The sequence below is a fragment of the Saccoglossus kowalevskii genome, chromosome 4 (genome assembly GCF_978046115.1).
Source record: "Saccoglossus kowalevskii chromosome 4, keSacKowa6.1, whole genome shotgun sequence".
NCBI classification, from domain to species: Eukaryota; Metazoa; Hemichordata; class Enteropneusta; family Harrimaniidae; genus Saccoglossus; species Saccoglossus kowalevskii.
In genome coordinates, this window is record NC_140644.1 from 8,547,066 (window position 1) to 8,564,176 (window position 17,111).

Below are 17,111 nucleotides of genomic sequence, written 5' to 3' on the forward strand. Positions count from 1 at the left end.
CTAGTAAATGCATTTTTGGGGAACATTTAATAAATGTCGATTTTTATAGCTAAACTTTACAATTGTGAACGATATTTCAGAACATGTAATACGTAGACCGTCGCCGTCCGTATTCGTTGTCCAGGGCTGCCAACATATTACGATCAATTTTAACAGAACACAGTTGATATTTAATTCAATTCAAATAACAGATATGAAATTGTATATATAACTAGTAGCTAGTCTTTCACCTTTGAGGTTATATTTCGACATTTAAACAAAACACGAGATCTCATCGTCATACGAATGTGCCGCCATGTTGGTTACATTGAATGAATATATTGATATGCAATTGAAACACGAATTACAAACCGCAGATACAGATACTAGCTAGTTTAATTCGATTCTTGGTGGGTTGAGAAACACAAAAAACGTACCATGTCCATTAATATGTGTTTGGGGCTTCCGTCATGTTAGCCGCTTTGAATATAGTTGTTGAATAACTTGAAAAACCTGCGAATTAATAAACGTGTGCATTTCATTCAGAAATATATTTATCTGCAAATGAAATAGATTTGTAATGTGTATGTATATATATATATATATATTAATCACCTTACCCCGGCGAGTGTGTATATTTTTTTTCCAAGTACAAATTGTATTTTTTGTTATCTGTTGCTTAGACAAAATATTTTTTTTTTATCAATTCGCAACAAGATACAGTACAATTGCTGTAGTGAAACCAGTGTACTTTCTTTATCTGAAAGAGACAGGGGTCCAATTACCCACATAGAAAGGGTCACACAGGGTGATGGCTGCTCCGTTCTATTCCCCGAATAATTCACGCGCACGTTTTGGCGAGAGTCATTGTTATCTGAGGGGGACAGAAATGGCCATGAACGTGTAACACATTTCGTTAAAATGATAACTTTCGCAGTGTGGGAAGATAGCGTCATCTCTATTTGCAGGGACACCACGGGCTATACAATACGACACGTGTCGCGCTGGGACTTGTTTTCCCGTTAGAACTTCGTTGACCCGTGGTGAACGAGCATGTATTCGAATCGGATTCTTTGTGCCCGTATGTAAACTATAAAGTGGAATCAGAACGGTTCATAGAAAGAGTATGTCTGCAAGCAACACCATCGCGTATTTTCTAGGTCATATTCGGTGGCTTTCCGAACAAAAAAAGCAGAAAATGCTTCAGATTTTTTAGCAGCTCGTGTAAACGCCCCACACCATGAGCCAGCATATTGATTTTGCTTAAACGCTGAGGTCACACGCGTGTGGACTGTGTGAGTCCCTGGCTTACATTGCTGACAATGCTTACAGACAGCGGACAATGCGACACCGTCGACTGACTACCAGCTAATCACATAATAGCGGCAACTATTTAAGCATAAATGCAAAATTCATTAACTTGAAAACGTAATTGTTTACATCGTTGCCATAAAAGCGATAAAGATGAACGTAGGATGTCGGCGATAATGTGTCATGGCAGAAGTTTTAGCGGACGCCGGGTGACTTTCCCCGTCCATGCACCGTGTTGTAACTTCGACGCGGTGTATGTCCGTATAAGCGATTATTAACGTAAGAAAGTGGCGTTTGTGTCGATTTTGCCCGGTACGCCGTGTAGTACCTGTAGCATTTTAAGTAATATCTAAATAGAAACGATTTCGGCGGCAAGCAATCATTGTGATGGTTTGGATAACACTCGGCAAAGCAAAGGAAGTATGGCGAATGTTTGTCTGGATTGTCAGCCAAACAGGCCCCCGAGACTTGTACTGGTACCGATGCGCCCTGCGCCCTTTAATTTCTCTCGCATGCATAACGCGCAAAAGTTAAGAATAGTGCGCCTGATCAAAACAATCAATCTTTTCCTGGGACTGTAGATTCAAGCCATTCCCATGGTAACTACTTTCATAAAACAAAATAGAAAAAAAAAAACAATCCCCGTAAATTACGTCGTAAACTAGAATTGCAATGATTGTGACTGAAAAAACGCATGCAAATAAATAAATAAATAAATAAATAAATAAATAACTAAATAAATGAATAAAAGCACGTTTTGTTTTGACGAGCTTTCTTTGGATATTTTCACCTTTTAAGCATTTATCTGTTTGCACATATTTTCCGGAAAGTCAATTCATTGTGGCATAGAAATAGTGAAATACCTTCTTCTCATGTCCAATGGATAATAACTGTTTCCGAGTGTCATATTGGCCACACGATAAGCAAAACTTGTTTACCGGCGATCTACTATCTAGTTGTTTCCACTCTTGTATTTCGCTTTTCACTACTGTAGGGCGTGGCGCACCTGGAAAGCAAACGCACGACATAGCATGGTAAACATACCTATCCGCTTTAATGTGGTGATCAGGGAAAATGAAACTGTTGAATTCCTATCCCTGGCCGCCCGACAGAGCAGCCGAAAAAAACAACTTCAAGACGGAAACGAAAACTAAAGTGGCAAACGTGCGAAAATAGGGGTTGTGTTTATTTTGCTGTATACGTACCACGCACTTTAGATAATTTACATCCCCCTTTGACTTGAGAACGTGTACGCCAAGACCTATGTGATTATAGCCTTCGCCGAGGCCAGAGGGCTAAGAAACTCATTGGAATAATGAATCTCAAGTGAGAAAAAACCTATCTCATTTTAAACACAAAATCACTTGCAAATATCATCATTTGGTGGGAAATACAAGAGTAATACATTTTTATTCATACTGTACACCTCGAGTGCCGCGACTATCTTGTTTAATGACACGCTTTTATTGAGCCGAGTTATTTTACCGATATTCATTTCAAAACGTACACCGCGTCTTCATATTCCAACATCCTATTAGGCGAGTGCATTATGGGTAACGCAGCATATGTTGTCTTCTTTCTGTTAATCAGCAACAACATATGTTTTGCTTAGTATCAAATTTGTAATTACCAACCCAACCTAAGGACAAGTGATAGAATCATCGGGTGGTTGGGGGAGGTGCTCGTTGCTGAATCGCCGTCCCTATTACTTCCTTTTTATCAATTAATTTGTATACTGGCAACTAATTTGTTAAACAAAATTACAGCATGCACTAACAGAAATATTCGTTTCTGATTACTCCCCCAAAAAATATTTTCAATAAATTACATTGCAAAAACACAATTACGAAATTTAGGGTTCCGTCTAGCACTTTGCGATAACATTTCATGCTCTTCATATGCAGTATGCTGCGTTTAGAATTCTAGCCTAACGCTACTCGCCACTAATAAAAACTTTCATTTCGATGTAGATTTCTAGTCTACGCATGTTGTTCAAACAGTTTAATTATAACTGATATATTTACTGTTTTAATAAAATAAATAATACCAGTAAATACAATTCTACTGTTCTATTAGCATATATTAGCGAAATGGATTCTTGAAGACAATTTCAAGTCTTCTAACAAATGCTGGTTTATTGTGAATACTTTCGCCGAAACTGTACACGGCGAACAGCAGACCCACAGTACCCGTCACGTGATGAAAACACCTGATAGCTGTTCGCGAAACACAGCTTTTTTGTTTTTTTTTTGGTTTTCCTTTTTTCTGGGTGGGATATATCGGGAAGATTCGTCCGCCACTGACATCGACTATCTTACCGTTCGTTAAACACGTGACTTGTTCAACTTTGGAGTATCAAATTAGTATTTATTCTGAATGGCCGAACGATTTGACGAGGGTGTCTTGATAATGGGTAATCAATACATCTAACATGCAGTCTGTCTGCTCGCTGTTCGTAATATGTCGTCTGCCTGTTCGTCATTCGTAATGTGTCGTCTGCCTGTTCGTCATTCGTAATGTTTCGTCTGCCTGCTCGCTATTCGTAATATGTCGTCTGTCTGTTCGTCATTCGTAATGTGTCGTCTGCCTGTTCGTCATTCGTAAGGTGTCGTCTGCCTGTTTGTTATTTGTAATGTGTCGCCTGCCTATTCGTCATTCGTAATGTGTCGTCTGCCTGTTCGTTATTCGTAATGTGTCGCCTGCCTGTTCGTTATTCGTAATGTGTCGCCTGCCTGCTCGCAATTCGTAATGTGTCGTCTGCCTGTTCGTCATTCGTAATGTGTCGTCTACTTCTCTTCATTCGTAATGTGTCGTCTGCCTGCTCGTTATTCGTAATGTATCGTACGCCAGATCGTAATTCGTGACGTGCCTGCTTGCCAATCGTGTCGTCTGGAAATCGCTAAGAAAATCGCGCATTTATTTCTTCGTGTTTTATGATACTAGTGATCAACTTGTATATTTTTTCAGAGTGGGTAAAAGCCATACTCTCTTATCGTCAAATCCAATTCCTGTCAAAATTGTGTAGATTTCGCTCCGCAAATTAAATGGTCGTTTAGAGAACATAAAAATGTACAGAACTCAGTACTTAGCTGCTATCAACTTTCGGTCAAAATGATGACAGCAATGTGGAGATGCCTGTAAAAAGATGTCCGTAAAGTCAGAAATGCCACATGCTAACAGTAAACGTTTCAGTTTTACAATCGGGCGATGAGCACGCGGTAGTTAAAGAAAAAAAAAGAGCATTAGGAAGGACAGATATGAAAATACAAATATTAAATAAACAAATGTTAGCTTAGGGATAGTGACGAGTTTTTGTTTGTTTATTGTTCCACTTACGGGCGGTCACAGTGGAAGTCGGTGGTTTACATTAAGTAATACACACAATTATCAGACTTACAATAGCCTTTTGCAAAATAATAAAAAGTAAAAATGAGTAACAGAAATAAACAACAGACCTCCTTCCCATCCGATAATGTCTACTAAGATAAAGTATTCCTGTTATTGTAGTCGAATCAAAAAATAGAGATTAGTTTGAAGACTGAACCTTGTTTAGTCCAAGTTACTCTTACTGTTCGCGTACGCCACGTAACTGAAACTAAATATTTTTTTTTTTTTATGGATTGAAGTTAATGTTCAATTTGTACAACGATTCGGCGTGTTGTTGTTTGTTTCTTTTTCTTTTTCACCCGAGAGATTTGCAGATTAGTGTCACGGTCTATGTTTGTCCCTGTACATTTTGTTCATGCTCTAGTGTGTTCAATCGCTACTATAGTAGTCTGAGATTTTAACTTCCCGGCCGCGTAAAACGTTTGATACACATTTGGTTACCGGCACCGCGGCGAACCGACGATCGTTGACATCGTGATCCAGCTTCGAACGAGTCTAAAGTTTCCGACGTTGTCAAGCACGATATTACAGGCATCAGAAACCTGCAATTTAACGACAGCGACAAAGCGCGATTTCATAAAAAAACTATTAAAAAAGTGGAATTAATCACGACTACGTCTCCTATTCTTCGCATAATTGCTGACTCAACATTTTTTTAATTAACGAGATATTTTTTTTGACAATTCGGATGGAGAATAAATCTTGATTCAACAGTTAAAAGCAATAAATTGAAAGGATTTTTATCGCTTCTATTGTATTTGTAAATAAGAATGTGTTTCATCGCATCTCCTGCAATTTGCTCACGTGGGCTGTACTCGAAGCGTACCCAGCAAGTACGCATTGTGTCCAGGCTTTGTAGAACGTATAGTTAGTTTACTCTCGCTGATTTAATAATCATATAGTCTTTACCCCCCCCCCCCGAAGTCTTCTGGGTGTGATAATTTAACTGCTAAGCTGCTAAGAAGCCTCAAACTTTATTTTCAAGCCACTCTCTTTTCTTTTTGATCCTCCCCGAAATTGTAAAAGTCACTCCCATCAATTAAAGGGGCACCCATGATGCCGCTGGGAACTAATCAATCACAACTTTACCTTTTGAAACGTAACATTTAGTTTGCACATCAATACGACTTTCGTAAAAACTACAGTACAACAAATTCTTTAACTAACCTTTTGAGTAATTTATTACTAGAAATTGACAAGGGTAGATCAACATTGGTGGTATTTATTGACTTGACACAATCAACCACTCCATACATTCCCAACCTTTGGATAAAAACTACCTTGCAAATAGGTCGCAATTTATCTCTTCAAATGGTTTGACTCCTCAGCAGCTCTCAATAACGTGTGGTGTTCCCGAGGTTCTGTCCTCGGTCCAACTCTTTCTCTTACAGATCAATGACCTTCTAATTTCAACTGATTTTTTCAATCTTAGGTTGCATGCAGATGATTTGAATCTGTTTCATACATTTCCAACAGCTGTTGTTATTGTTCTTATAATATTGAGTAAACATTTGGACGAGGTAGCATGCTGGTGTAAATGTGATGCCAATCGTTTAAAGAGGAAGAGTCGTCACCTGCGCATGCGTCAGTTGGCCATAGCGTGTCATTGTTCACAAACAAGCGTCTACCCATGAGCCTTTGCGTTTTAGCGTGTGTTGTTATCGTCGCTTGGAACCCAATTCCCGCGCATGCGCAGGTGACGACCCTCCCCCGCTTTAACGATAAATCGTTCCAAAATTAACTACATGATAGTGAGTGGGCGTCGTAAAACGTTAGAGGTAGAATGTTGTCTCTCCATCAACTTTATTCCTGTGAACGAGGCTGAATGATTTACATTAGCTGGCATTGAAATTGATATCTCACTTGGATTAATCAAATAGTAAAAATAAACATGTTACTGACGAGAACAATCGGTATTTTGCTAAGGTTGCGGCAGTTTGTATCCAGGCACACTCTTTTACTTCTTAAAAGTTTATAAATCACTTATCCAATCTTACCTCAGATACGGTTTAGAAATCAGGGAAAATACATATTGTTCACATTTGAAAAGTATTGTAACTACACAAACACAATCGCACAATCAAAATCCGTGAGATGTTTAGGCCTCACCAATTCCTCCTATTTAACTTCTTTTATGACATTATCCATGGGGGGGGGTCCACATTCTATGTTTATGTACAGTTTAAACTATATCCATCACAATATCAACACTCGACAGAAAATCTAGGGGGGGCCTTGAAATACCAAAAACGATTTCGACACAAGTTTGGGGAGGGATCTCATTAGAGCCATTAGACCGGTGTTACAGTAGCGATTGGATCGGTGGACAAGAATGATTCGTGCTTCTGTGCTGTTTAAACGTTAATTCACATGTTCAATGTTTCATTTATTTATTTTGCAGTAGAACTGGATAAAAAAAACGCATGTACATTTTTCAGTAACTCTAAACTATCTTTGCACGGTCCAGTATATTTAACCTTTTTCTAAGGTAGCGCAAATGGCCAAATGCACCGAGTACGTGTTTTTAGGTTTAATAATGCCATTCGCTCTATCCACTCCACTCTTGAAATTAGCACACAGTGTTAGCTAAAAGTAGCGTTCACATCTCGACCTAACGGCGCCTGGAAGCCTGTTGTCGCGATTGTTTCATCGACGCATGCAGAGTCGACAGGCTGCCATTTCTCGCCAATATAGCAGGCGCCATTTTGTGCAATGATTTTTTGGAAACTAGAGTTTAGCTAATAATGAGGTCAGCCAATGCCGATAAAATCAAATATCAAGACGAACATATGTTCAGACAACCAAATGTCAAGACAATAACATTTCAAGGCAATCGAATATCCAAATAACTAAATAGTAATAGAATAATAGCAAAATATCCTAATAATGACCAAATAACTAAACAATTACCTGTGACTGTTCTTTAAAAATTATTTTTAATTTAACTATTTTTGTTGGCGTGATATACGTAAAGTTATTCATTGTTGGTATACGTATAGTGGTAGTTGGCAGTGCCCAAATTTACCGGAAATCACAATCGCACTCGCAGTCAATATTGTGACTTTGACGACCTTTTCATTTGAACCAGAAGTGATAAGTAGTACTACTATTCCGGTTTTAATATCTTGTTCACTGCAAGTAATATCTTAGTGATAAACAATGTTGATCGATTGATCAAGTTCAAACACACACACACACATTATACATTATGTGCATGCATTTGTTTCATGGTCTGATTCAAGATGGCCGAATGGCAGACATTTTTAGCCGAAAATACATCAAAATCACTCACTTTCACTATTCCAGAACAGAGGCGGCGGCAAGAAATGTTGCATGGGGTAGATCTGCTCACCAGCCTCGCACCAAAGGCGTGACCTTACTGAGGGGCCCGAGAGCATGCTCCCCCCCTTAAAAATTGAATCCTAGACACTCTGGCACAACATTTCTAGCATTTTGAGGGGCAAATGCTGCTAACACAAAGGGTTTCAGCTTGATTTTGGTGGAGCGACGCCCCTACTGCAGAACCGCACCCGCATCAGGTGTGTGTGGATGGATTTTAAACTTGGTACATATATCGCTTAGAGTTCAAAATGAGCGACTTTAAAATTTCAAAAAAACTTCATATATACAGACTCTTTTTAAAGTAATGTCAAGTGACTGCGTCAACTAAACACGAATCAGTGGCTAAACAGAAAATGCTTCAATTAAGGAATAGCGTAAAGAAATTCCTATAAGATATTTTCTGATTAATTACGCAGTAGCTTAAATTTGTGAAAACAGGATTTGGTACCTGCTGAACCATTTATTTACTGATAATGTCACTAAAAAATATTCATTGGAGTGCTGGATATTCAATGGCAGTGAGAAAACATTAAAATAGTAGTGAGAATATGTCTGCATCTTCCCCAAAATATGTATGCATGTGTAACAGGACAAACAGACCACCAGACTATAATAGTAGTTGAAATCTGTAAAAAAAATTTAATCCAAGAAGGCTAAGGAAACATTTTGATACAAGTACTCATCCGTCAAAAATACCCCCACCACGAAGCTATGCATAATGCAAAATCAATACAGTAAGATATATTTGGGCGCTGTAAAATATCATAGCCGGCGATTATTCACGATTGCAAGTGAATGGCATAGTTTTAGTGCAGGCATCGAGAAGAGACTGACACTAACCAAGATCACATACACCCAGTGTGCTATCAAGGATCAGACTGATAATCAAGGCAACCCTTGATCATAAGCCCAGAAAACCCAGCTGACACGATCAGTGACCTTGCTTACAAAATAAAACAAACCTTACCAAAGTGAATTTACAAATCTCATAAAGCTGTGAATTACAATAAAATATTAAACACTAGGTTTACTAAATAAAAAACAAATACATTACAGCAAAAAATGTTTTTCCAATACCAATCGCCCTCTATGGCGACCTTGTAAGTAAATACAATCTGCCTAACTGCAAGCGAATTACCCAATAACTACACAGAATCAAAGGAAGTAGAAGTTGGCAAACACACGAGTATTTCCACATGTTACACATGTGTAATCAACTCAGAATAATTAACTAAACAGACCATGGCTATACTGTCTCTACGCCTTTGTTTTGTTTTGTTAATTTTGTCATTCTTTAAAAAAAATTGCTGTGTGTGCTGGGTTTATTTTCCCGCATTCCACATTATGTTCTGAAACGCGTTGAATTGAATTGTGTTCCTGCATGTGCGCCCGCCCGTCCGTTGAACACAAATTGACATAGACACGTGAATATGTAATTGACATTCTAAACTTGTTTGCAACTTTTTTTCAAACAGCGACAATTTACGCATTTTTTGTTTTTTGAAGAATGGTTCAAGATGGCGGCAGAATAACTACAAACTGTGTTTACTCCACACAAAGTAGTTCGCTAATTCTGTTTCGGTCTTCCCATGATGTATCAGTGGGAGGAAAGATGTATAATAAAAATAAGGTTACTACGAAGATAATCTCATATTACATACGACAATAACGGTGTTTTTTGGGGGGGTCATTGATTTTTGTGTTGAGGGTGAGTTACAGTAATATGTGCAGGTACGAGGGGAGGGTCGCGATTTTTTGTGCAATGCAAACTTCATGACACCACAGTAAAAGTAGCTTAGATTTTATGCACAGTCTACTTGACTGTGTTGCCTCAACAAACACCTATTCTTATTACTCATTCAGCAGTTGTATTCACATTCAGAGCTATGATTAGGACCCACTGTCTGATGAATCTAATACTGGTGCTATACACCAAATCTGGGAGAAAAACAACAAGTTACTGGAACAGAAAGTTCTTTAAAGAATGAACAAATTTGGTCCATGGGGTTCTGTAATCTGACTCTGGGCAGGCGCTTGGACGGACTGACGGACCAAAACCGAATTTTAAAGATGGCAGTATCTGTTTGCCAAACTTATATCTTGGTTTTGGCACACTGATTCAAGACAGAAATACACTGAAGATGCGTATTCCTAGGAATGAACACTATTCAACACACAGCATTCATGAAGGTGACAGTAACATTGTGTGCGTATCACCCTAATGTAGTACATACACAGTACCATACATTGTTCTCTTCTCAATGAGAGCTGAGCTAACTGATTGAAGTAGACAATAGTTCAGCAAATGTCATGCAAATGTTGGTGAAAAGTCATATATTTGTATGTACGCGACTTTCAAAAAACACCGGCCTACCCCCTGTACTTTCTGTCCAGTCCCTAACTATAAGATAACGAAAGTGGACAACAGACTTGCCACGTTGCGACCATGTGCTTGCACGTCGCTCAACATGGATGGAAGTCTTCGCCTTTTGTTGGGATTATCTCTTATTATCTTCATTCTTAGAATACGGAATATTCACACCTCTAATAGGTGACCACAATCCACACCCTCTATAGGCGAACCTATTACGTAGTGTATACTTTTGTTTCATTAATTGTAAACGTATAGGTGAATTATGTCATAAATGTACTTAGTTTAAAAGTCCATTCTAAATGAAAATATAAACAGTATATGAACATAGACACTAACGAGAATCATCTCATTTGTTCGAATCTCACAACAAGTACATCGTCGGATGCCTGGGGTCAATGCAACCAATAGACTACTTCATTATTTGCAACTGCATAGGAATACTGGGTTATTATTATGTGTGTTCGCCCTAACCGTGGAGTTGTAATTCGTACGTGAAGTTATAATGTGAGACAATAATTGTTACTAGTAAAAAATGAATGGATTCGAGAAACTTAACAGTTAATTCAGGAAAAAAAATACAGCATATTGAGTACATAATTTGGATTTTTTCTCCAAAGAAATAAAAATAATAATTAAAATAAAATTTGTAGTATGGCGAAATATACATGCTTCACATAGTAATATATGGGGTATCTGTTCAATGAAAATGCATAAACTCGACTACAAACATAAATGAAATATGATAGATTTGTTCACAGCAATATGTTTCAAACCGAATCACAGAAAAATTCCTTCACGGCTAGGCAAACCAGTGGTCGAAAATAACAGATGCACACTGATAGTATATAGTGTCATGTTTCTCAAGAACTAGTTTTTGCATTTTCTTTATCACCATGTGCGTATTGGCAGTAAACAGGATATTCAAATCAATACTAATATTAGTATCACATGTATCTTACTCACTGTAGTCGAGTCCTTGATACCCGGTGAAGCGAATATTATTACACTTTCCAATCTTTTCCTGTCGCAGCATGTGAACTAACTTTTATTTATAGCCTGATAAACTCGGGGTTTATTTTCACCCATAGTTACATGGCCTATAGTGATTGGATAGCAAGCTGTTGGTTGGGGTCAAAGACAATGTCCAGCATTATAATACCTTGAATAAACAAACTAGTCATTCACTGCCAAGTCAGCAAGCTACACACATGGAGCTCAAAACTACGCACAACCCCTCAACTTGAAAATATTTGTTGAACCAACCAACCAACATCGTTTTGTACGCATGCAGTAATGGGGGGTATGTTATATTTCACAGATATTCTACATTTAAAAATATACGCATTATAGCGTTCATAATAGAGAAAATAGCAAAATAAAATGTGAAGCAGAGCGTCATGGGTATTCTCCGACTCTATGTTTATTTTCACTCAGTTTTATACGTCTTATACGTAGATGTAAGTATTTGAGAATTATTTACCATCTTTTTGTTAGGGTATTGCCTGCTTACTCTAGCCATGATGATTTCAACATGTCTTCTTAAGCTTGTTTCACGACAGTAATTAAGTGTTTGTATTTCTTTTCAGTCGTGATGTTTCATAACTTTCCGTATACTAATCTCTAGTCTAGGATCATTTGTAATTTCGTGTATTTTTTTTTTTGTAAAAGCAAAAACTCACTTGATTTTGAAAGAAGATATCATAAGCTTTAATAACAATTAGGGTGTCATTTTTTGTTCACTTCCTAAGGCACTGAAATCCAAGATGGCGTCCAAAATGGCCACCGTTTAGCAATAATTGAATATATTGACTCATACACATGTTATAGCTACAAACAAAGTGTCTAGATATAGGTTTTTGGACACGAGAAAAGCAATGTTATATTCAAATTTAGGCTAAAATTATGATTTACATGCCTATGGTCAAGATGGCTTCCATTCTGAATTCTATTGAATTGAACACCGTAATCTATACAATGATATTGGAAATAAATATACAAACAAAATAGCTGTTTGATTAAACTAATGTATTGCATGATAAAGTCAAAAAACAAATCTACAAAATTATTTTAAAACAACGTTAGTTATTGTTCAGTTATTGTATTAATCAAAAAATGTAACAAAGTCACATATACACCAGTATAAGTGTAGATTTAGAAATATACATCAATCGTCTTCACACTCATCATTTATCCCTGGTTGACTTGTTTTGCTGTTGCAAGTGAATGCCCAACATCCACATACTTCTGTACAGGGGATATTGTTTTTGCGACAACTACACCTTCCTTCACATCCACGTTTGCATCCGCACTTTATTAGGTACAGTACTGCCTCAGGAGCTGGTGGATTCATACATCAAACAGGAGAGAAGTGTCTTGAACCTGCGTCAAGTGTCCAACCAAATGCAGTAGGTGCTGGGAGGCTTGGGTGATTTTCATTGGCTTTCTTCCAAATCATGGCTATGTAGTGTGCGCAACGAATATGCAATTCCAGTGAACCTGAAGTTGGTGGAAGGTTTTCTCCTTCGGCTGCACAATTTGAGTAGAGGAACCAGCGAAGCTCATTTACTTTTTTGTGGAACTTTGATCGATACAGCACACAAACAAAGCGTTCTAGTTGGGAGCATGAATCAGGGGAAAGATTATTGTCATTTCCTAGCATTGATAATGATTCCAAGATTTGATCTTCACAAGACATGAATGCCTTGAAGCACCAGTCTTTGGTTCTGCCAGCAAATCTACCAGACATGTCAGAGCCTGTCAGAGCGTGAAAACCCAACAGTGCAGAAGCACGCTTTTGTCCCAACTAGTCACGCACAGAAATGTTTCTCTTCATCCTGCCCTTTCCAGTGAGGAATAATGTAGAAACTGGCAAGTTTGGATACATGTAGACAAGTAGCAATAAGACGTCCGTGTCTGGAGAACTTACCACAAGCTCTGCCTCATTGTAAACACTTACAGCATGCAGTATCATCAATGTGTCTGCCTCTTCTTGGCTGTGACTAAGAAGAGAATCTTGAATATCAACATTGCCTCTGGTTTGTGTTCCTGAGGTCATCATAAATGTTTTTAGTCTGTTGTTTGGGCTGCGACTGTGGCATACAACCTTGTCAGCCAAATACTCTGTGAGCTCTGTTTTGGTTCGGATATCCGACAGAAAGTCCTTCAGGGAAATGTTCTTGATTAAAGTGGTGTCCTTCACATGGTAATATGTTGACTTTCCCTTGGTCCTCTTTGTCCTCATCTGTTCCTTGAGTGATGTGTTCATGTATCTGTCGAACACCAATCTAACCTCGTCATAGTTTTCAGCTATGTTACAGATTATCGCAAGAAAGGAGTCTGCAAATTCTTGACATGTCTTCATTTGGTCAGTTTTGGAAACTGAGTTTACTACAGCCATTCCGTCGATGATGATTACTCGGTATGCTGATGTCACCACATCTGTATGTTCTACTGTTGTAGCTGATACTGCTTGTGGTAGATGTGTTGCTTGATTGCCTGATGACTCACTTTCAATTGCCTCGTTGCTGTCAGTTTCAGCCTGTTGTGCATTACTAATGAGTTTCTCAAGATGATGCAGTATTGAAACCTTATCATAGGCTAGCAGAAGAGACCCATCTGCAGCAAATAATGATCGTGGTATCACACCAAACTCATAAGTTCCAATGCACTCCTTCAGGTCAAGTTCTGGTCGACTTCTGGAGATAATGATGAAGCGTTGCAAGAGTCCTCGCTCTTCCTTGATCTTGACTATCTTATCTCCTACTCTGATTTCTGTTGATGCATTAGCGCTTTTGTATGCTCCAAGTTTTCTTTTGGTCATTTTGTCCCACACAGAAAGTTTTCCTTCTGTGACAAAACATTGACACATCTGTTGACCAATGTGGTCACGGCAAATTATGTCATTGGAAGCAGTTTCATTCATAACTTCCTTGGTGAGCAGATTGTAAATTTCATCCTCATTAGTTGATTCAAATGGATTTCCATGTTGATGAAATACATCACTGAGATTGATGGCGTTTTGTGTTACACGAGAGAGTTTTCCGCCTGTGAGTTCATGATGCTGTGTTCTTTTCTCATTGTTGTCAGTACAGTATGTTTTTTCAAACTCCCGTTGTAAATTTGACAGTTCAGGTGCAATGAGAAAATATTTGTCCAGTGATTTTTCATTTTGTGTGATTCCTACTATCCCACCAACAACTTTGGGTTCACAATTCTCTTCTTCGATCCCATGGTCTGGACGTATGGATGTGAATCCAGCAATGCCTTTGGTGACACTGAAGTTGCCTTTCACAAACTCTGCCCATATTTCGGGATGATCTTTTTCTGTTTCTTGCATTGTAAATATGTACAGTGGCAGCCGACGTGCATAATTTAAATGGTCGTTGGCAAAGAAGTACTTTATGAGTGCTTCGAGACTCTGCATATGAAGCAATATGTCTCGTTACCTGGTTGCTCGAACAAATTGGAGAATGGTCTCAAACTGCTCTATGTAGTTGCTTATGAAACGCTTAATCTTGTTTGCACTGCCATCAGATTGTTTTATTTTTTTGAAGATTTCCCTAGATTCAAACATTTCAATTGTTTTTGTAACAGCATCGCTAAGGTTATGTCTGCTTCCTGGTCCCAGATTGAGGTCTTCCTGATATGCTTCTCCTAAATATGTGGAGTTTTTTTTCAAGAAGACTTCTTCCTCCGGCTGAAGTTGGAGGAAATTTCGGAAGTATAAGCTGTACAAAGCGAGCAAGGTAACTGTATAAGCTTCCAATGCCCAATACATGTGTTTTCCATTGAGGATCTGTGTTACTGTTGTTGGTGAGTATAGTCCAGCTTCGACCCATGCTTGGTCAATACCACTCCCTTCCACATATTTACCCAGGGCAGATAGTGCCCAGAAGATGATGTGCAGCTCAACAGGCCGAAACAGGAACTGCTTCTTGATGTCCGCACGCTCCATCCACAACTTCATGGCCATGTCGTATAGCTGAAGATCAAAAGTCACGACTGTGATTGATTCTGGTCCCATGACATGAGTGGCGATATCACTCGCTCTTATCAGCCCTGTATAGAGGGTACTATACTCAGTTGCAGGTAAGCGAGCAAGGTAACTGTATGAGCTTCCAATGCCCGATACATGTGTTTTCCATTGAGGATCTGTGTTACTGTTGTTGGTGAGTATAGTCCAGCTTCGACTCATGCTTGGTCAATACCACTCCCTTCCACATATTTAACCAGGGCAGATAGCGCCCAGAAGATGATGTGCAGCTCACCAGGCCGAAACAGGAACTGCTTCTTGATGTCCGCACGCTCCATCCACAACTTCATGGCCATGTCGTATAGCTGAAGATCAAAAGTCACGAGTGTGATTGATTCTGGTCCCATGACATGAGTGGCGATAGCACTCGCTCTTATCAGCCCTGTATAGAGGGTACTATACTCAGCTGGAGGTAAGCGTATCCGTGGCGGTATAAGAGCAATGTTTGTCTTTGGACCAGAAGGAGACAACAAAGAGTTGAAAGCCCCCCATGTTCCTGGACAAGAGGTAATTTGACCTCTACTTCACTTTCTTTGAAGTCCAAGCATCCAATAATCCAAGCAAGGTCCTTCTCCTTGTTCATATCTGTGCGAGATGTACCAGAACTCAATGTGCAAGCACACTTTTTGCTTGTTGGTATGGGTTTGTCACATGGTAAGATTTCACAGGGAACTACATCCTGAAGCATTTGAGAGCGTGATGAATGGTCAATATCAATTGGTGTTGTTGAGGATTTACCAGATGCAGTCTGATACATTGCAGTGGCAGTGCCATGGAGTGTATTCATGCCAGGTGTGGATTCAAGAAAATCTATGTTGTCCAGGGCAAACCAAACAAACATTTCATGAACCAACCAAGGTGGACGATAAACACTCCCATGGATTTAATTCGCCCAAGAACACCATTTGCGATGGCAGTCTCTATTTCTATAACCTTTTTGTATGGGATAGCTAATTCTAGTAGGTGCAGTTTCTCTACAAGAGACTTTGATCTGTTGCTTTTGTGTATATCTAGAGCTAATCCAACATTGAGCAGAGTTTCAGTTCGTTGTTTGAAAGTGCTGTGTTTCATAAGTAACCTGCCGCTCACTTTTGTATGCACTCACGAAATGCTGTGCCAGCACAGATACACTTTGGTTCATGGACTCTGCCTCGATGGTAGTTTTAACTTCATGCAAGCCTTGGATAGTATGTTTGCAGAATAGTTGGAGCAAAGCAGGTGGTTCATAATTATCTAATGTTCCTTGAAATTTCCACGGAGTTGCAGTTGCAATGTCTCTTCTTAGAATTAGCTGCTTTCATAAGGACCTTCACATCTTCCCTTAGGTTATTCTGGTCATTGTCAAGAGCACCGGCTAACAGGGTTTCCTTGGAAAGTACTTGTTCGGATTTGGTTTTGTCTGGAGGTCTGGTGAAATGCACATCAGGGATATTGTCCAAAATTAGTTGCTTTAGGTATGGTTTATATCTTGGATGATCAGGCAAAGGAAACCTGTTTGCATCTAGCAAAAGCACATATGATTTTTCAATTTCATTCATATTCAAAACAGATTAACGAGTTGTGTTGTTAATTTCCGTTTCTACCATGTCAAGCATCTCAAGATCGGACATTAACTGTGCAAACTGAATAGGATCTTTTGATAGTTCCTGTTAGCCTTTTCTATGTCTCGCTTTGCATGGCTTAAGC